This window comes from Seriola aureovittata, chromosome 17 (assembly GCF_021018895.1).
Source record: "Seriola aureovittata isolate HTS-2021-v1 ecotype China chromosome 17, ASM2101889v1, whole genome shotgun sequence".
In the NCBI taxonomy this organism is placed as follows: Eukaryota; Metazoa; Chordata; class Actinopteri; order Carangiformes; family Carangidae; genus Seriola; species Seriola aureovittata.
Genome location: NC_079380.1, coordinates 8,795,200 through 8,816,539, shown reverse-complemented (window position 1 = coordinate 8,816,539; position 21,340 = coordinate 8,795,200). Strand labels below are relative to the sequence as shown.

Genomic DNA, 21,340 nt, shown 5'->3' with positions numbered 1-21,340 from the left:
TCACCTCTCCTACACAGTCACAAAAGTGAAAATGATCATTCAGAGTTTCATCCACTCCAACAAGAAAACAGCGCCGTTGCGATTCTTTAGAAGGGTCAAATCAAATATACAGAATATAAGCACCAAATACTGAAATAATATAACTTAATACTGCTGTGTGGATACATGGCCACTGGTGGTCAAAAGCATGTCAAATGTAATTTAAATGTACTCTGCCTGCCTAAATCAGCCTGGTTCGTATAAGTGACACACACTGCACCAACTGCTGCAACTACCTAACTACCTCTCGTTTGTCCAAGGAAAGACTTTTTTTAAAAAAAGATTTTTATTACTTATAAAGACTTTTGTGTGTAAACACTATGATCTGAATTAGAGTTTGATTAACCCCAGACTCATCACTTTATTCCAGTGTTCATTTCATGCCACAGACCCTGTGCTGACCATCAGCTATTAATTACTGATCATTTACAAACAGTAGCAGATGATGAAGGGGCCTTGACAAGCATTGATCTGACAACAGCTAGTTGGCAATTTATATTTAGAGAAACCTTTTCATCTAAAATTATGATTAATGAAAGGAGGCTTACCATCTGCCACTTGAGAAATCTCACTCTTTTTGTTTGATGTTGAATCATCTTAGCCGTGAGAGGCAAGTTTTATTTACAATTGGCTGTCAGGGGAGGTTTTGCTTGTCTCGCCTTTGTGCATCTTTAAAGTTCCCTATAAATAGTGCACACGGTCCCCGAGGATGAAACTTTAGTGCTCCTTTAAAGTAAAACCACAACAGCTTTATTAGGACGGGATAATCTCCAGACGATGACATTTCATTTAAATGTTCTACTGTAAAGATGACTGCCAAGTGAAACAAACATGTCATAGATTTGTTGCTGTTTATACCCTCCACCAGTTGGTATTCTCGCTATGGGGCTGGTCAGTGTTTGTGACACCCTGTGAAACATAGCTGTTGTAACTGCTTTTTATTTTTATATTATTATGCACCGCTTTTTACAGATTCATTATGTGGATGATATTTTTATACACCTTACAGAAAAACAACAAAAAAAAACAGACTTAATAAGAAGTCCCAATTATTTTTTATTTTATTTCCAACTCTACCCGTAAATGAAATCCAGTAGCTTACCGCGAATAAGATCTCTGAGCAAGTCTTTATTATGTCCTGATAAAGTCTCTGAGGGTGTTTTAAGTAATTGCCGATGCTTAGGTGTTAATTAGTTTGTTCTGAGTTTGTTGTATAGTGTTTTGTGTGTGTGTGTGTGTGTGTGTGTGTGTGTGTGTGTGTGTGTGTGTGTGTGTGTGTGTGTGTGTGTGTATGCCAAGTTGGACATTTCAATTTTCACATTATACCAGACTAAATTAATAAATACAAAAATTCCATTGTGCAACAATAAAAATGTATGACTTGAGCTCATGTTTTTGAAGCACGTATAAGTCACATACAGTATTTCTGTAAGATTGCTCCAAGACGACAATGATCAAATATGTACAAGCATAAATTTCAATACTTTGTGCGGCATGACAACTGGATGACTCTTGCAGCTACATCTTTGTCACAAAAATTTTGCGGTGCAAGTCATTCTGTGCCATTCCTTGGGTGGGAGCAGGTGGGCAGGACGAGGAAGAGCCTAATTAAATACTTACACACTGGGGAATTTTAATGTAATCCCTTTCTGTTATAGTTGAGTAATGCAACTGTCACATGGATCGGCTCAGACTGTTTGACTGTCTGTTGCTCCAGCATGCTGGAGAGGGGTCTGCTTTGAAATCCATACAACCACCTGTATGGAAACCATGACATCAGTGTCTTAGGATAACGTCTTCTTTTTTTAACATTGCGTGTATGGTTTTATTGGCCAAAATAAGAACTTCCCACATCATGTACAATCTACAAATTTCTAAGAGGTTGATATATACACCTTAAATATGGCTTGAAATAAGGTGTTTTCTCTCTATTGTTTAAGCAGGTTGTTCCCAAACTCCTTGATTAAACTTCAAATACAAAGAGTTAAGGGTCTGTCAGTTAGAATATGCTAGAGTCAAAACTCTAAAAGAAATGTGCGGTGAATCACATTAGCATTTACGCCCAGTGTCAACAGGGTGACAACATATTAAAGTGGTTTTGATGTTCCTTCAGTAATTGTAAAGGTGGAAAAAGATACTTTGACTTTTCTGTGACAAAGGTTTTGATTTACACTTGTTTCTGTTACATCTGTCTGCTGTGCATGCTTTTTATTTTTTCCAGCCCAGTCTAGTCTACTCTTGCTCATGAGGGCTCTATATTTATCTCCTCTTTTTAAGCAATTACTTGTACTGTACATATCGTTTTAATATCACTGTGTTGAGCATGTGGAAGAGATTAATACAACATTTTTACTGGACTGTCAGACATAACCTTTTATACACAAGCCCTCAACCCAGAAATAATTAATAGTCATTTGATTTTATACTGTAAATACGGGATCCCTCCCTTTTATAAAAAAAAAAAGCAGCCTCCACCTTGTAATTTATGTTAACCAGTTGCAGTGTATTATTTTTGCCAGTGTTTAACTTCAAGTTTATACATCGTGTGTACTGTAGTATGTGTATAGTACCATGATGTAATGAGAAAATATGAGGGTTTTCCAATTTTTCTCTGGGGAAGACTTGCTGTTAGCATGCTGACCTTTCCCATCCTGAATTATGATGTTCATTGCTGCATCATGCTTTATTATTCCAGTGTTTAAAGAGGTTGTTAGGAGGACCCTCCATAACAAAGCACTGCTCAGTTATATAAACTACTTTGCCTGCATGTGGCATTATTTTGATCATCAAATGAAATATTGTGATTTCTTAAATCTGTGACAAATTGAACATTTCAATCATTTTTCAGCAAGAAACATCCATACATTTGACGTTTTGTAAGATTAAATCTCGGCAGTAAAATGTTTGCAGCTTTATTTCAACAGATATTCTCTGAAACAGGTTGTGGGACCAGTATAAAGCAGTAGGTGTCATGCAGACAGTCTTTTGTCATGTGACCCCAGTGTTATGGCCTCTGCTCACAGCTGTATGAGTTATTCATGCCGGCATGGCTTGAAGCTTTCCGCTTCAAAGTGAGACACACAAACAAATGTACATGACCTTCTGATTTGACTTTCTCAACTCCGTGGTTTCTTTTCATCTCCAGATTCTCTTGATACTGGATGAACTACTCATTGTTCTAATATGAGGCAGCACGCTGTGTTTTCAAGCCAGAGGAAAGGGGATGAACTCCTTGCTTAGGACTGACTTGTAGTACCTGTAGTATGTTTTCTCAACTTGATTACATTTATTTTAAAGTTACCCTGTGGAGTTTTTGACCACTGGAGGCTTGTTTTTACAAGTGGGTCCTCATTTTAGTTTATATCATTGCACAACACTCAAGCTGCCAGTGTCATATCTCTTAGAGCTTAATGAAGGCAACTGGAGGTTCATAAAGACGTTTCACCTCTCATCCAAAAGGTTTTCTTCAGTTCAGTTCAGAACTGAGGAAGCTGCAAGCTAGTAAACATGGATGTAAAACAATGCCGGTTAAAAATCTTCCGAAACATATCTTTGCAAATGTACAAGACTGTCCTGTAAAAAACGGGCCGATAGGTCATTTGTGCGTCAGGTTATTATGACCCATAGTTACGTTCTGCTGTTAGGCGACATCTAGCAGCCGCAGTAATTATGACAGGAGCAAAGGGAAATGTGCGGTGACATAATATAAAGAGCAACAAAGTCCATGTCAGGACGAGGGTGGGGTGGATGGATGGGTCAACAAAACACACGAGAGCGGTGTTCAATACGATATCTGTTCTATTCCCATGTGAAAGTAGCAGTTTATGTCGTTTCTATACCCATGACCGTTCAACGTTGTTAATATTGTAACCATGACAACAAAGACTGTCTAATGTTAAGGAAATACTAATTTAAAACCCAAATCACGATCTGCTCCTAAACCTAACCAAGTAGTTTTAGTGTCTAAACCAATAAAAAGTCATGACCGTTATTTAGTAACGTGGCGACGCTACTGTCTGTATCGTCCGTGTGTTTATTATTGTAACCATGACAACCTAGGTCCAGTACACCTGCTGCCATAGGGGTGCTATTTCAGGAGATTACTATGGGTCGAATCAGAGGGTTAAAAAAACAACCTGTATGGTTGTTCAGGTTGGAGGACTGGTTGGTTTTATGAGAAAGGAAATGCAGCCACCATCAGAAAGGCTCAGTACACCAAGCCACCGGCAAGGAGAGTTAATGCTTTTGACAGCTCTTGAGAAACATACAGGCACATTGTGTCTCTGAATTAATTTTTTGTGTTTTGAGACCTAGTTTACCTCTCAGTGTGATTCCTGAGATGCTTGATAAATACAGGCCCAGGCCTTCACTGTTGATGAAGTCTTACTGGGTCAAAAAGCTGTAAGCTTTTCACTTCAGGCTTTTGGACCCAGTGTGGGCCCTAGTGAATAGCCGCTGTGCTTGTTTTCATTTTTCCTTTGTCCTAGTTATAAGAAGTATTAGAGCATACTGGAAAAAAAGAGACCTAACTAGTCTGTATGAAATTTGAAGGGTTCCAAATCAACCTTTAAAACCAGACCCGAGGTTCACACCATGTGACTGTTTTATTAATGTAGGATGACAGTGAAAGATTGGCTTGTGAGATGGAGCAACACACTTTTCCATGACTATACATAGCTGCGAACACCGAGACTAAAATTGGTGAGATACGCAACGTCTCAAATACATCAAGCTGAGCCTTTAAGTAATTTTGTAGACAAAGTAGGCCAGTCAGTGCTAACTGCTCGTCTGTGTTCAATCTCTGCTTCTCAGCGTCTGACATTTTTCCCTTTGTCTTCTTGCTCATTTTCCACACAATCAAGAGGCAGAGGAGTGCAGAGAAATGTTGTCATGGTAACAGAAAAAATAGCCAGGATGACCATGAGTGAGACAGACCTGATAGCACACTGTACTGTGCAAAGTATTTCATGACCTGATACTACAGCTGCAGGATATTACTTAGAGATTTCCTGCGGATGAAAAATAAGTGATACAGTAGTAGTAGCTTCAAGGTTATTACTCTAGTGGAAACTGTCTTTCTGAAGATTATTATTACCCTGAGATGTGTTGTTACTACGTTTCAGTTTTCGGTCTTAAATATACATTTAGAAAAGCAGCGTAATACTGAGCTCGGCTCATCTTCACTGAAGTCACTGCTGTCAACGTGGCCTATCTCTCAAGTTGCTTATTTCTCTTGGTGTTTTCAGTGTGTCTTCTGGAAGCCGAGTCCGAGTTGCAGCAGAGAGAAATGCATAATTTGTTGTTCTTTAAGTCCAAACCAATCACTAGATGGACTGGCAGCTCACAATGGTCCTAAGCATTTCCAGATTTATCAGTGATAGCTTTCTATGGCTGAGACAAACTTTTGAAGCTGAGCGTGTAAAATTGAGTGTCTTTTAGAAAAGTCTCAAAGCAGAAAGAAGCCGAACCAAATCTGATTAGTTAAGCGCCCACTTGAGAGGGTTTGAGATCAAGTGACCTCATATAGAAAGAGCAGGGCAGCACTTCTGTTTCATGGTGTCCTAAGCAGATTAGTGTTCAACCTCTCATGATGTTTCAGATGTTGTAGATGGTATGCATATTTTTCTCTTCAGCGCTTCTGAGATTTCATTGTCACAGAAACCACAATCTATTGGTCAGTCTCGCATAGAGAGGCAGCTCTGTGAGACGGGAAGAGATTCCCTCAGGAGACAGCTGAACTTTGCTGAAGCGTTTGGTCACTGACATACCTGCAGGTGTGTCTGCTTATTATTCTGGTAAGAAAGAACTTCATAATATCCGACTGCTCTATAGCTGGAAATAGCCACCGGAAAGGCTTCAAACTCTTTCTGAGTTTAAAGCTGTTGTTGAAAAGAATGTTGAGGTGAAACTTTTGGACAGTTTTGTTATTTTTGTAAAAATGGCTATTTTAGAAATGTCTCTCTTCTCTTCTCTTCTCTTCTCTTCTCTTCTCATTTATCAATCATTGTATTTGTATTCTTTTGATCAAGTCTCGCTCATAAAGAAAATACTAAATCACATTAAAAATAACAGTGTTGCATACTGATAAAGAGCGGTACAGGAAATACTCTGATAACGTCAATCGTCAACATTTAACAAAATAGACTAAAAACATTTAAATTTTCATTATTTTTGTTTTGTTTTGTGAATGACTTATAATGGCATTAATATGAAAATAATCCGGGGGAAAAGAAGCTTGAACTACAAAAAAGAGGACCACAAAGACACAACCACTAACCGCAAAGTTAGCACTACTTGATGAAAATGAAAATATATTAAACAGAAAGCAAATGACACTGATGCTGTGATCAGCCTCACTTGGAAATCTGACTTGTTCCTGTCTAAAGATCCTTTTTTTTTTTTAAAGTATATTTTTTTGGGCTTTTTGTGCCTTTATTGGACAGGATAGTGGAGAGAGACAGGAAATGGGGAGGCAGAGAGAGGGGGAATGACATGCAGCAAAGGCCGTCCGATGCGGGACTCGAGCCGGGGCCAACTGCAGCGAGGGCTGTAGCCTCTACACATGGGGCGCCTGCTTAGACCACTACACCACACGACGCCCCCTAAAGATCCTTTTAAAGGACTGCCATTACACACAAAAAGATAGCTGATGAATTACAGATACCTGGGGAGTAAGATGGATTATAAACAAAAAGGTGGAGGTAGAGGTGCGTAGATCTTTGAGTCTCCTCTTTCACTTCTTACAAACTGCAAGATTCAACGGCCTTCGACTGAGTCAAAGAAAGGCCCAAAAGATAAAGTCTTGCATGTGTGTTGAAAGTCAGGTGATCCTGCTCCACAGAGAGCGGTGGAAGCAGCGATGCCTGGCAGAAGACACCTAACAGCCCGTTCAGGACGCCATCAGAGGCTCTGCTCATTTCCCTCAGTCAGCTGCAGAGCAACAGGGTGGCTGCCTCGCTCCAAGTTGGCCAGCCTCATGCCAAAGTCTCTAGTGGAATGCCAGGCTCATTATAGCGGGATGAGAGTTCACTTCTCCTCTAACTACTGCATGAGAGCTTCACTGGGGATAATGAGCCTCCTGACCACTGGGAGTAAATGCTTGTCTGGCTGCTTCAGTGTGTCTGTAGCAGAGGAGCCTTCACTCCCGGTTGTTTTCCTCCTGAATTCCATCATCATAGTTTGTGATACACGTCACCTTGCAGACGACACTTAACAGGCTTGTCTTATAGCTTTAAAATGTTTGTTAGACTTCTATAAGTCATATGTGCTTGTCAGAAAAATAAGAAGCTTTAATATATAACACCATGATTGCATGTTATTTTATTACAGCTTAGTTTGCAAAAGTAAAAGTTTTGGCAAATACGCTTATTCTCTTCCTGTCAAGGAGTTCAATGAGAAAGTCAAGACCACTCTCAAGTCTGTCTGTTAAATACAGCGCTACAGCTGACATCCGGTTAGCTTAGCTTAGCATAAGGTCTGGAAGCAGGGAAACAGCTTGCCTGGCCCTGGAGTCTCACAGTCTAATAAAATCTGCCTAGTAGCACGTCTAAAGCGCACTTATTTTTGTCTGTTCAATCTGCACAAAAACCCGAAGTGTAAAAACGACAGTCCGCCGATTTACATTAGGTTATGCACCAAACTATTTCCTGGCTCTGAGCAGTTGCCAGGCAACCAGCCGAGACTGCAGGAAGTTACATGCCATGGCCAAGAAATAGTCCGGCACATAAACACCTGTAAAACAGCAATTTTTTTGTTTTCACACTTTATGTTTATTTGTAGGAATCGAAGAAACAAGATGCAACGTGTTAATTAGTGAGCTTTAGCTGGGATGGGAGGCGGATTTTGTCACTGTTGGACAGATTCAAAATGAGTGTAGTAAGTGTATTCCCCCAAATGTCAAACAATTATTTTAAATGCTTAGAAATACACAGTCAAATGATGGAAACTTGCACATCTATTTATTAAAGATGTTTAAGTTCCAGAATTGCACTGCTACTATTAGCGCACTTCTAATTTGCTATCGTCTTAGATGTTAGGCCACAGGAAGACAGAAATGACTTTGGTGGATTCAGACTCATGACATAAAAGTTACACGTTACACTCCACTAACCCGTGACGCCCCACTGCCACTGATTTTAAATTTTAGTCAAAGAAAAAAACTCGTACACTCGTAGCTTTACTGGAGCAAATTCTTCTTCCAGTTCAAGAATCACAGCTGTAGGTGGTTATTTTCAGATGTCATTGAGTATTCACCTTGCCTTTCAAAAACACTCTTGCTGCAGGCGATGCATTATGTGTGAGAGACCCAGATATACGGGTCTGGTGGAGGTGGGGGGGTGGGGAGGGGCGTAATACTTTTAGTGCTGGGAACATTAGCTGCTTGGAGGGAGAAAACTGTGGACCTGCCGCAGCAGAGATATCCAGAATTGGGCTGCCAGCCTTGGCACGTATCCCAGAGAATTGTGACTCAACTGTAGCAGTAACGTTTGAATGTCCGTCCAGTCCTCTCCCAGGTGAGCCAGCCCACAGGCAGCCCATTACTATGTTTACAGTGCTTGTGGCTTCTTTGATTATTTTCAGTGGCTTTCAAAGCACGAGCGTGAGCGGCAAAGTCATACTCAAAACATTTTATTACAAGTAACAAAAAACAGACTCACTCTCACTCAAGGGACCAAGTTGTTTATGACTCACAATTAAGAGCTAAACTCGAATACAACTTTCATAAGAGCATTTATATTCCAGAAATTAAAAGCTCCTTTATTTAAATGATATCAACAAAACACAAAGAAATTCTATAATTAGTTACTATTTAAGGCCAGGTGAAAGACAACTACAGTAACACTAACAATAATGATCCTTACTTTTACTTTTTGTGCATGTCACTGTCCTAGGCCTCTGCTAGTGTAGTGTAGTGTAGTGTTGTGATAATGTGACCTTGACCAGTGTCCTGTAAGAGTCCACTGTGTGCTGTTCAGGAGAAGTGGAGACCTCAGTCATCAGTAAGAGCTTCAGCTGCATGGGTCTCCTGTGCAATGTAATGTGACACACTATTCTTCGATCAGGCCTATTTTCAGCCCACACATTTTACTGGAGCAAAGCTGATCTCCCTAACATGCACTCTGGGAGAATTTGGAAGGACTGTGCACACACGCACACACACACAGGGCAGACACTTGGCTGGGTTACTCAAATCAAATTGGGCCTAAATTTGACCTCTGAGGGAAAGTCTCAGGTCTGTCCAGCCAATCATCATCTGCAAATAACGTCTGAAAACATCCAGAGTCACATTAACATACAACGCACTGATATGTGTTTCAGCTGAATTTACAATGGACTGAAATACGTCTTGCTTGACAGTAGAATCAGATAAGAAATGTCAGTAGTTTTGCAGATTTTGTCTTTGCTAAATCCTGGATATATATGTACAGCACTTCATCATGTTGACTTAAATTAGCTTGTTTTAATGAGTCGGTGTCACTGCCGCTACTTTTCAAAACACTGTTTGTAACACTGTTTTGACAACATGATCAAGCTGTCCGATTCGTGCCAGGACCACAAGATTTTTCCATTTACGACAAATTGTGCTTTTATTTGGCCGAGCTCCTGTCAGAGCGGTATTTTACCGCAGCTAGGACAGACATTTATTTTGCTGCTGTTTTCTTTCTCTCTGCAAATTTACTTTCCCCAAGTCACTTATCTCTCCACATCGTCCCCTCTGCCCAGTATTTTCACAGCGTTATTGCCAAAGTCATTCGGCGGAGTTGAATTGAAACTGATAACTGTAGACATCACAGCTATAAATTCTTTCCAAAATGGCTGTTTTTATGGAACATCTCTTCTGACAGCCCTCACATATTTGCCATCACGTTCGACCACTGACTCCCAAGTTACTGATACATAACATGGACACATAAATTACAATCGATTTCTATTCCTTACTAAGAAAATCTACTTTTGAGCATATAAAGATTGATGTCTGGAAATGGCTGGTTGACAAAAGGAAACTAAACTCTATTGATTGAGGTCTTTAATTCTGCATCACGCTGAACTCTTTAAGTGTGCCTCAACCACTGGCACCAAGGTCTCCTGGAAACCCCTATGGACAAAAATACTGTGTTCTAGGGCAGCGTCCAATATTAGATGTGAGTATTTAGAATCAGCTTGGCTAAAAAGGAGCAAACTGAAGCCTCATTTGCATAATGGTTTGTAGGCTTTCTGAAGCAAACTCAAATCTTCGTCCACTTTACTGCACGAAACTGTGCAGCACACTGTCATTTGATGTGCTTTAATAAGAGCTTACTGATTATTTTATCTATAGAAAATAACTAATAGCTATTTTTATTTATGTCATTTTAAAGCAAAATTCTTTAAGCTGCCTTCTTCTGTTTTATGTAATTGAAAGGTGACTGTGTTTGGGCTTTGGACTGGAGAAAATAAGACATTCGGTGACTACACATTGGACTCTGGGAAATTGTAATTGCCTATTTTCAACATTTTCTGGCATTTTATACACAAAATGATTAATTGATTAATCAAGGAAATAATTGGTCAATTAAACAATGATAAAAATAAAGGTAAGCCGCAGCCCTACTTTCAATTAGAGTTGTTTGTGTTGCTCTTAATATATGTTTGTACCCAGGGCTTTTAAGAAAGCCATATTATTGTTAGTCATTTGAATTCAATTAACTATAAACTGCTTGCGTACAAAAGCAAATGACACAGAAAAACCTCCAAATTACCCTTCAATAAATAGATGCTTGATTGCACTGAGAGTGTGTTTTGTTTTTGTTTGTTTCTTTTTTTTTTCTTCTATTTTTTTTCAAAGTGGAGTTATTGTGGGAAAGTAACGAACAACCGTAAAATGTCATAGATGGAAAAAAGAAAAAGGCTAATAAGCTTCTCAGCAACTGCACCCAGGGGGATTTCATATCAACCCTTCAACTCTTATCTTTTTAAAGCAAATGTCATGCTTTTCCAGTTGATAGTGCTCAGAAACCTCAGTGGTTCCAGTGAACTTTTTTGCCAAATGACAGTGTCCCACCTCTCAAATTGTTCTGACATTTACATTCAGTGAGAGTCAAGTCGAAGCTGATTTATTTGCATAGGCCTTAATCACTGTTGCAGACTCCGAGGACTTAGCTTCAGCCACACTCAGAGAGCAACATACTGTTTGAAAATGAAATGTCTCTAATCAAATTACTCATTGACTTAAGAGTTCAGTGTGGATTGCTTATAGAAAACCACGGGAGCAATGGATGACTCTTGACTGGTGACTCAATACACTATATGTCTCCTATCCCTACTGGGAATGGGTTTAGCAATAGAGAAGGATGTTGCATTGTAGTCATACTTTTCTTCATGAAATCATATGCTCATATACAATAGTGTAGGTGCGTATCCATTTTTCTGCATTTCTTTAGAGTACAGTGACATTTCTTACTTAAATTGGTCTCAGATTCAAAGAAGCATGTGGAGATTGTTTAAGACTTTGTCATAGATTTGCTTTTTTGTTGCTGATTTGTTGAAGGCTGATGTTTGCTGCAAACAAAGAGTTGATTTCAAATGAGCAAAGTCTGTGTTTCTCCTCAGAACTCAAGATTACTCCACTTCATGTTTTCAGTTCTGTTTGTTTGTGTCTTTGTTTGCAGATATCTCCAAAACAACTTGACAAATTTCAGTGAAATTTGATGTATATTTAGACCACTTGCCAGGGAACAAGTTTAGTCTTTTATGTTGATCCAGACCCAATTGTTCCACCATGGGTCCAATTATAAAGTACCATGCCCATTCCCAGACTTTTGAAATTCTTATGCCTCCATGCCAGCGACAGCCGTGGCGATATCTGAGTAACACCCGGAGGGAATTTCATTTCATCTGGTAAAAACATTCACTTGGAGTCAAGGATGAACCGATTAGAATTTGGTGGTCAAAGGTCATAGGTCAAAGGTCACTGTGACCTCACAAAACTCGTGAATTTATACACTAATTATGACACAATTTAACTCAACTGTCTAAAAGGATAAGTTAATGAAGTGACGATTTGATATCCAAAAGGTCGAAGGTCAGCTAGACTGTGACATCATAATGTTCTGGGAAGATCGTGACCATATTTCCTGCAACTTGACTGGTTGGCGGAGTCATACACCTGCGAGGCGGGAATTGGAGTTTTGCCAATTTTACAAACTCCATTCAGTCTTTACTAAGTTTGGTATGTAAGGTATTTCGAGCAGTCTGAAAAGTTGTTTTTGTATTAACTCCAAGCATTATAACAAATCTGATGACATTTTGCCTGCAGGTGGCACCAAAGCAGATTAATTAATTCAGATAGCAATAACTCAGCAGATATTTTGCACAGTTCATCACGAACAAAGCCCTAAAATACCACCGCTTTAAGTCTTAAACTTTGTTGCGTCCCCAGGTATAGTCATGGCACCCCAAGCAACCACAAAGCTTACATTAGACTCAAACATTAGCTTTAGCTAGATTCATTCCCCAGTTTATAAAACCCCCTCTGAAAAATTTACGTTATGCTGACTTAAATAAAATATGTACTTCAGTTTGTATAAAACTTTTAATCCCACCCCTTCATACTTTGTGAAGATAATATATCGAAGTGAGTGAAATAAATGTGAATGTAGAATTAAATTGAGTTATCCTGATCATGGGTACCTCAGCAAGCATTATTTCAGTATGGCTGGACATTTGAGAAAAGATAACGTCCTGCAGATTCATGAAGGATTCACTCCAACGATTCGCCTCCAAGGGAGAGAATCACTGACTAATATAATCACACTCCTGTAGCTTCATACTTAGCGCTATATTTGGGACAGAGCTGATGGGGGGGCATATGGACTGAATCGATTTTTAAAATTACCACTCTGTGATACTGAAGCAACACTTCAGATATAATTTTAACCTCCCAGATTCAAAGGAGCCAAGTGACAAGCTGCAGCACATAATGGCTTCACTGCCCCCTTGTGTCTGTAATTACATCCAGGCTATGCGGTCTTTATAAAGGTCAGGAGGTATTATGGTTTAATCATTAATTTAATCTTTATGTTCATTTCTTTATGTGAATTGTTTAGGTTTTGGGGTATCGATTTTCTTTTTGTGAATAATTACTTTAAGTTTACTTGAGGAAAATTGACTTCTTAAAAGCCAAACTTGATTATATTAAACAATAACTATCCATCAAATAGTCTCACTGTCACAGTATTAATCCTCCAGGTATATACTCATCCTCCAAGCCAGCTCATTCCATTTGTGACATCCTCTGTGAAACAGAAAGGTGTTTATGAATGTTATCCCTGGAGTATTTTATCCTGAATGCAATGCCTACATCTTTATTGGTTGTTTCCTAGATGTACATGAATCTAGTTTAGCTCAACTGCTCCTGGTCTAAGAAATGTATTTGGTATACAAACTAGTAGTAGCCCGTCTTGGCAACACTGGATGATACTTGATGACACTTTTGGCCAAGATGCTGAGCAATTAGAAACACCACAGCTGGTAATTTATGCCTCCATCTTATGGGCGCCAGTCCAGTGTTTATCTGACACATTCCACCACACAGGAGGTGATGTTATGTGACTGCTTATCATGCTCAATTAAATAGGAATTGAAAGATCTGTTTTGCCACTTCCTGGCTCTTTCAGTTACATTAACTCTGATGGTTAGAGCTGCTTTTGGTTTCAGTCCTCACTAAAGTATAAAATGTCACTTTTTCATGTAACTTAGATTTCTGTGTCTTTGGTAGACTTAATGCCTCCTAAGTTATGACAGGGCCGGGATGATGACTCCCTCTCCACTATACTGTTTGAAAAAGAAGATACCTGTGGAATTACGCAATACTGGAAAATGTATGGAGAAACCTATTATTGTCCCCCTTTATTACACTAGATGGCAGCGTAGTTCAAATAACAGTTAGAAGCAGTGAGTGTTATTATGGCTTCATACATAGTATTGTTCTTGAATTTGAAAAATAAGATCTTTCCTAAGGGATGGTGTGACTGTATTTGCAAGGCAGGAAATGCACAAGTCTGTAATATTTCTATGAACTTCTTATTTTATCCTTCTGAGCCACTTGTAGCTGCATCGTTTCATCATCACATGCCAATAAATTAAGTGTGCCCTGGTCAAATATGTCAAAAAGGTTGACAAAAATATCAAACATCAGCATGCTCTTATCTAAGTTATGTTTTTTTCTCATGGTATAGGGTGACAAAGTGCCAAAAAGGGGAGGCTAAGGACTCAGTGAGATGTAAAATGAGGAATTGTTTCTTTTAGTTGTAAATATGTATATAACATGTATAATATCTGTATATTAAAGCTGTCATCAGATGGTGCTTATAAAATTTAATTGTACCCAGGCTATAGGAGCTAATCACCCTTAGAGGAGAGAATATGCATCAGTCCATCATATGTAGGTCTACCTGTCAAAATAGAAACCTGACAATGTTAGACTATGTCCCAAAGAAAAAGAAACATGATCTCTTTGTGAGACTCTCACAAGGAATGTGGAACAGTTTGTAGTGCTGGACATAATTAGCCAAGAGCTGGACAATCTCATGGCAATAGTGTGCAAAAGTCTAGTTCTGTTTATTGTGTCCAGCGATACAAAGTATCCTGTGTCCCTGCAGAAGGTGAATTGCTTGATTTTTATTTTGCTTGTTAAGCGCAGCCTAAATTTACAGAGTATAACCAAGAGACACATAACCACATATAAATACATGTGTGTGTGTGTGTGTGTGTGTGTGTGTGTGTGTGTGTGTGTGTGTGTGTGTGTGTGTGTGTGTGTGTGTGTGTGTGTGTGTGTGTGTGTGTGTGTGTGTGTGTGTGTACACATGGACATCACAACAAGTGGGCGTGAAAACCATTTAGGATCCAAACATAGATGTTACTAGTTGGAGAAATATTTTGGGGAAGTTTCAGGGGGTCCCAAGGCAGAAGGGGAGCGATCAGAGAGGCAAAGTACTGCTGTAAACATTTGTACAGCAAATCTAGTCTTGGGTCCTGTCAGGGGTCCCTCAGCAGATATAATTCAAACAGAAGGGAAACGTCTGAAACACCAACCGACCTGGCCAGATTATCTAATTGCATCATGTCTCCTGCAAAATAATATTTTTTTCTGTCTGGATTAGGAGGAACTCTCCCAGGAGCCTTTGGCCTTTAGGGCCTATGATGCATATGCCATGTGGGTGTGGGATCTGCAGTTTACCACTTCAGCCCTGAGTAAATACTGCAGCCATTCCAGGCATTGCTGTGAATGGTGGAGGAAGGAAATGTCTGTAATCAGGGTAACTTCACGGTTTCCCATAGCTGAGTCAGGAAGTAAACCAGTTGCAGGGAGATGATATTAGTTGAATAGAGGGAGCATATCTGACGGACACAAAAAGAAAGAGTTCTTAGGTAAAGTTTTACTTTTCAGCATCATATTTTATTTCAATATGCATCATCAAAGGGACATTATTTCACTATGTTTTTGAATGATAACCAGTAAGCTACACAGGGTTTTTATTTTGCCTTTTGCCACCTTTAGTGCATAGCCTTCATTATACATTGTCCGTTTGAAAACAACACTGCACACTTTATATTCCTGGCATTTATAGGGCAGTTAATGCTTCCCTTGTGGTCTGGGCTGTATTTTCACAGTCTGCTGCTCTGACTGTCCATCTCTCCTGGGGCTGAGGCCAGGGTTACACTGTTATTGCTACCTGTTATTCCAGTGAACAAATGTTATTTCTGATCCTTTTCTGGGGACACAAATATCATATGCATAGCGCTGGGCTGTGTTGATGGAGAGTTCAGGAAGAAAATGTTCGAAGATAAGATTTAGGAAACAGTAGAGGATACCTACACTGGATTCTCCTAACGCTAAGATTTACCCATGACTCCTGTGCTCATAGACTCCTAAAACGGAGTAAGGGAAGGAGTTTACACTTTCCATTCAGGCATGGAAAACTCAGGAGGTGCCAAATGTTGGCACGTTGCCTCTGTGTAAGTCTGGTGCATCAACAGTAATTTAGAGTAATGACTTTTTTACACTTCACAATCTCCAAAATTTTCAGTTTTCTGGTGACTATGCCACATGCTAAAACCAGGTTTCTGTTAATCTCATTTGTATTAAAGGCACGTACATCTATTGCAATGTGAAAACTATAGCTGACACAAAGTAAGAAGCTTTTCCCTTGAGTCAGCAGAGCTGCAGGCCTGTGATTGTATTACATAAAGTATAACATAGCTGAGCAGTCGTCTAAGCAATCCATGCTCAGTCCTACTATTCTAATGCAGAAATCTTCTTAAGGGAGTTTTTAAGAATTTACTTTTCAGAATTAAAAAGTAAAAGTTGATCTCATTAAAAAATGGCTTTTAAGAATCGATTTACTAATCTTAACAATCTTTTTCCCTCTGGTTTCACCAGATATGGACAGTTTAAAACACGATCTTTCAGAAAGGCTGTGTCAGTTTTAAATAAATCATTTGAAGCTTATTGCACAGCATGATTGTTAAATAAGAGTTTCACTATGATACTAGACGAAAACACAAGTCCACCATCTGGCTCTCAGAACAACACCACGAGTAACGGCGTGCCAGTGAGCAAACAAGAGGTTATTTCTGTCTGTGGTCGACCCCTAACCAACCCCCCACCAAGCACACTGCTGGCTGGGTCCAAACAGGAGCGAGTGGGGAGGGGGGGGGGGCTCATGTTGTGTGTAACAGCCACTCAAGGGTTAATTTGACTTATGGGAAAGTTATGGTTGTTGAAATCGGGGAATGTTAGAGGGGAAGTGTGAATGAGTCGCCCGGCCTTCGCTGTAGATGTAACATGTTCTTTTCTTACATGATGTCCAGATTGTGGGGATGCCCTCGTATCCCAGACGTACACAGAAACGGAAGAGACCCCCGCCCCCGCCCTCCCCACCCCACCCGCCTTATCCAGCTGCTTGTTCTGTCTATATGGCCAGCTATTTTTAGCAGCATAGCCTGCTCCTGCTTTATAGTGCTGAGTTGTTTTCCATGACAAGGTTTTTGTGCCTCCTTTGTTTCAACATAACTCCGTTCTGTTCTTTATAGCCGTCTACTCATCCGTTACTCATTCAGAACTTTTGCAATGGTATGATGCCTTTCAATTTAGTGGGCCGCTATCAACCCATCTGACCTTTACGAAGGTTTGATCTGACTACCTCTGAACAGTGCACAGTGCCTCTGTGTAGTCAAGCTATTGTCTAAATGCAGCTCCTCTTTATTTATTGATTTCAACCAAAAACTGATAGATTATTTCACATGGATAAAATATATGTGAATCCACTATCTATATGTAGTCTACCACAGTAACAACAGGATACATATACATGTTATTAAATTATCTTAAGTCTGAAGCATCAATACAAATTTAACAGTAATATTGCCTCTGTAGTTGTAATACATTGATGTTACTGCGATTTTTCTGTACTTGGTTAATGATAAGTGACTTTAGGAGAAATGTTGGGAGATAAAATCTCTGATGTTATAACCACTAAAGGCTATGGGAGTCTAAAAGATTAAATCAACCTCAAGTACATTTTATAGGCTGTTTCTCAATAAAAATGCCACAAATGATGAAACAAATTCAACTATCTGATGCTGTGACTCAGTTACATTTGCATTGCACCATTGTGTTTCAGTTATAGTTATGGTAAATCTGTCCGGTCAGTTACAATGGCATTTGGATGTCATGGAAAAACAACAATTTTCCAAACCTTAGCTTCTCTGTTTAGTGTTGTAAATAGTGAATGATTATCAGTCTTGGTGAAACACTTGGTCAAACTGACAGTATCATTATTTATCAATAATAAAACGTGGGAAAGAATGCAAGTCCTTGATTACTCTTGTTAATGCAGTTCATCTAAGAGAGTAAATACTGTGCAAATGATTTGTGGTTATTTGTGTTTTGATGCACATGCTTGAATGCCATTACATTTAGCCTGTGAGCAACTGTGAGTATGTTTACTTTCTGCTAAGTGTGTGCAATTAGTTATTTTTTGGGTGATGATGTTGATGTGGCCATGCCTGCCTTTTTTAGCCTCTTGTGGCAGCTGCGTGTAGCACAGCTTCAAAGAAAAGTGGAGGCCTACAGGGATTTTCCTCTGGCTTTCCCACCATCTGCAGAGGCCTTCATGGGATGTGATGGTAGTGGTTGTTGTGGAGACTCCCCTGTGAAAAGGAATATCCAGTTTTACTGCAACCTCTTTCAACACGTGCAGTCATTAAATATGCTCATTCGTGATTTGAGTCATACCTTTTATATTCTTATCCATTCACAGGCTGATCAGGCACCAGCCAGCGTAATGAACATTTTGCCTTTATCCCATCAGTAAAACACACTCTTGCTTTATTTTCTTTGACTAAACATAGATTCCGGTGATCCTTTACCGAAGATAATGCCATGGCAACCACCCAGACTTTTCACTACCATGATAAATAACTCTACTCTAAGGCTCGAAATGTCAGTGCTTCGTAACCCTGCAATCAATCCCCCACAATCCAACACCTGATACCTTGAGAAATAGTTTGATTAACAGATTCATAGTTTGATTAAAGTGAACATCTGTCTTTGGTGTAGCAGCACTTGCACAACAATGTGCTGGCTAAACTCAAATCGATCTTATTCAGTCTGACGTCTTGGCTCAGAGCGAGCCAGGAATGAGCTGTGTGTTATGGAAGGAGCTGTCTGCTGCCCATACCTGCACCTAGATTAATTTAAATGTGCATCTCATCCAGCCCCTCCCTGGGATTCTTCCTGGAACCACCCCAGTGAAAAACCACAAGGAATTCGACGCAGTCTGGGTTTTATAGGAAATACCTATGCGAGCTGAAAGGGGCTGTGTAGATGACTCGCTCATCATAGTGCACCTGAAATTGATTAACATGTGCCCATCAGCAGGCAGCATCAGAAAAAGGACAGAGTTACTCCCAAAGCCTTTAAGTGGTGGCTTGTGATCGGCTTATGGTCTTTGGAGAGTGCTTTTGACCTTTAGTGTTTTTCTTCTTATGTGATGGAAGTTAAAACTCATGCGTTTGTCACAGAATTTAGTTCGACCTTGACACTTTACTGTACCGTGAGCAAAAACAAGCTGAGCATGATTTCATAAATCTAAGTATGTGTGTTAGTTTGAAGCCCCCACTTGGGACTTGATGTTAATGAGTGCTTTGATGTTCAAAGAAACTTTATCCGGGAAAAAGAAGTGTGGATTTTGGCAAGAGTCTAATGAGATTGTCAGGATCTCAGTGATGGGGTTGCTGTGCACTTTCTCACTAGGACATTATGACAGCACAGCAGCACAAACTAACAATCTCTGACATCACTGGTAAAAAATAACTGCAGGAAATATTGCGGACTGATTATATATATTAATGGGCTTTTGTTTGGGGCATACACCGTTCTTTGTATCCCTCACTACACAAAGGAAATATCCTGCAAGTGAACCGTCGTGACATAAGTTGCAAATATAGTTGAATAAACACAGGATGTGAAGTTACAGGAGAGGGTTACTGCATCGTCAATATTGCTCTAAAGTAGTGTGTCAGGGAGACATTATAGCACTTCAGCCTGGAATGCACATCACATTATTTGTTTATTGACTGGTGATAAAAAAAAAAAGGGAGAACATAGAAGATTTTGATGAGAGTGTGATGAGTGGGTTGTACATCCAGTTTCTTTAAGCTGCAATGCAGTAATTGCAGCAGTTAAACAACACAACACAACTGACACAAGCCATCAGTTCTAAAGAAGGAGCTGGGACCCTCAGGAGACTCCCCCCTTCCCACAGTCATTACAGCTGAAACTGTTTGTTAATTAATCAAATAGGTGAATAATTGGCAGCTTTGATAATCAATTTCAATCATTTATCAAGAAAAAAAATTTAATTTTTCAGTTTCCAGTTTCCCAAATTTGATTGATCTCTTATTGTAAATTCAATATCTTTGAGTTTTGGTCAGAGAAAATAAGATATTTGAGTGTTACCTCTTGGGGCACTAATTGGCTTCTTCTTTTTTTTTTTTTTTTTTTTTTTTACATTTTATAGACCAAAGATTAATCAATTAATCAAACAAATAATCAGCAGATTGATTGATATGAATATTGATGACAATGATCGTTAGTTGAAGCCCTAAAAGTCAGTAATTGGTAGTTTGATAGTTTAACTCCATTCGCTGCTCCAGTGCTTTAAGAGCTCAACAGGCTACAGAAACAAGGAGATGCTTTAGTTCATTTGTCCAGCTGATGCCCTAAAGCAAAGACCAGATGGCAATAACTCAAAATCCCTGATCCATGGATGATCAGGGAAGACCAGCAAGTACTCAGTCTTCTTAAGAACATATTTGGTAAAATCATGTGGAGGACAAATCAAGCAAAATCACAAGAAATCATCTCTTCATCTTGCAGGAATGAGTGAACTGTGTGTGCTCTAAAAGTACTAGCTTTAACTTTATAGACATAAAGCTTAAATCTAAAATAATTGATGCTTGGTGCTTAAAAGACCGACAGTTTTGTCCACATAAAATATAAAGTATCCAGAAGAGCATGGAAACTGTTTGTTTTTTTTATGTGGTCTACTTGGACAATCTGACTCAAAAACTAAGGCACAGACACTTAATTTGGTCATTGATATCTGTAGTAGCAAAGTGTTTGTTTCTTTGCTAAGTAGCTGCTGTGTGTCTAAGAGGAAATGCTGCGGTCTTGGTTGTGTAATGACGTAGAATAATAAATAAAATAGCTGCAGTTAAGCTTCACCACGTCTTCAGTGAAATAAAAGGAAAACCGGCCTAAAAAAATCATAATCATTATTATGTCTGTGTAACATCCCTGATGGTATGTGCTAGAACTGACATTATCGGTGCAAACAAAGATGCACTGGGAGTGAGAGTATGGATTTAACATGAAAAGCACACTGAAAGCTGCTGGCATCGTTCCTGGCTCAGATTCAAGGCTCATGTTGCAAATTGCCCTTCAATACCAACAACAAATGTTACACTGGACAGCAGCACTGCACCCTCCCTTTTTTTTTTTTTTTTTTTAAACTTCCTAATGGCAGATCGTTTATTCTACTAAATTACTTCCAAACTTTGTAGATATTTGATCAAATTTTAACTTCTCATCATTACTGATTTGTTTCATGTGACACAGCCTGCTCCTCATCGAATAGTCATTAGTGCTTGAGATGAGATCGGCCTTGGGAATCTGCAGCTCGCACTTATTCATCTGGGGTTTCTGTATCACAGGAACTGCTCATCCCCCTTGTCACTAAGGGTTTCACGCACACAA

General features: G+C 39.4%; 1 protein-coding gene across 1 annotated transcript in view; it reads left to right on the top strand.

The window, feature by feature from the left end:
• Nucleotides 1–21,340, top strand: part of LOC130184718 (transcription factor Sp8-like) — a 59,382-nt gene that overhangs the window by 36,352 nt on the left and 1,690 nt on the right. The gene's annotated exons all lie outside the window — the stretch shown is intronic.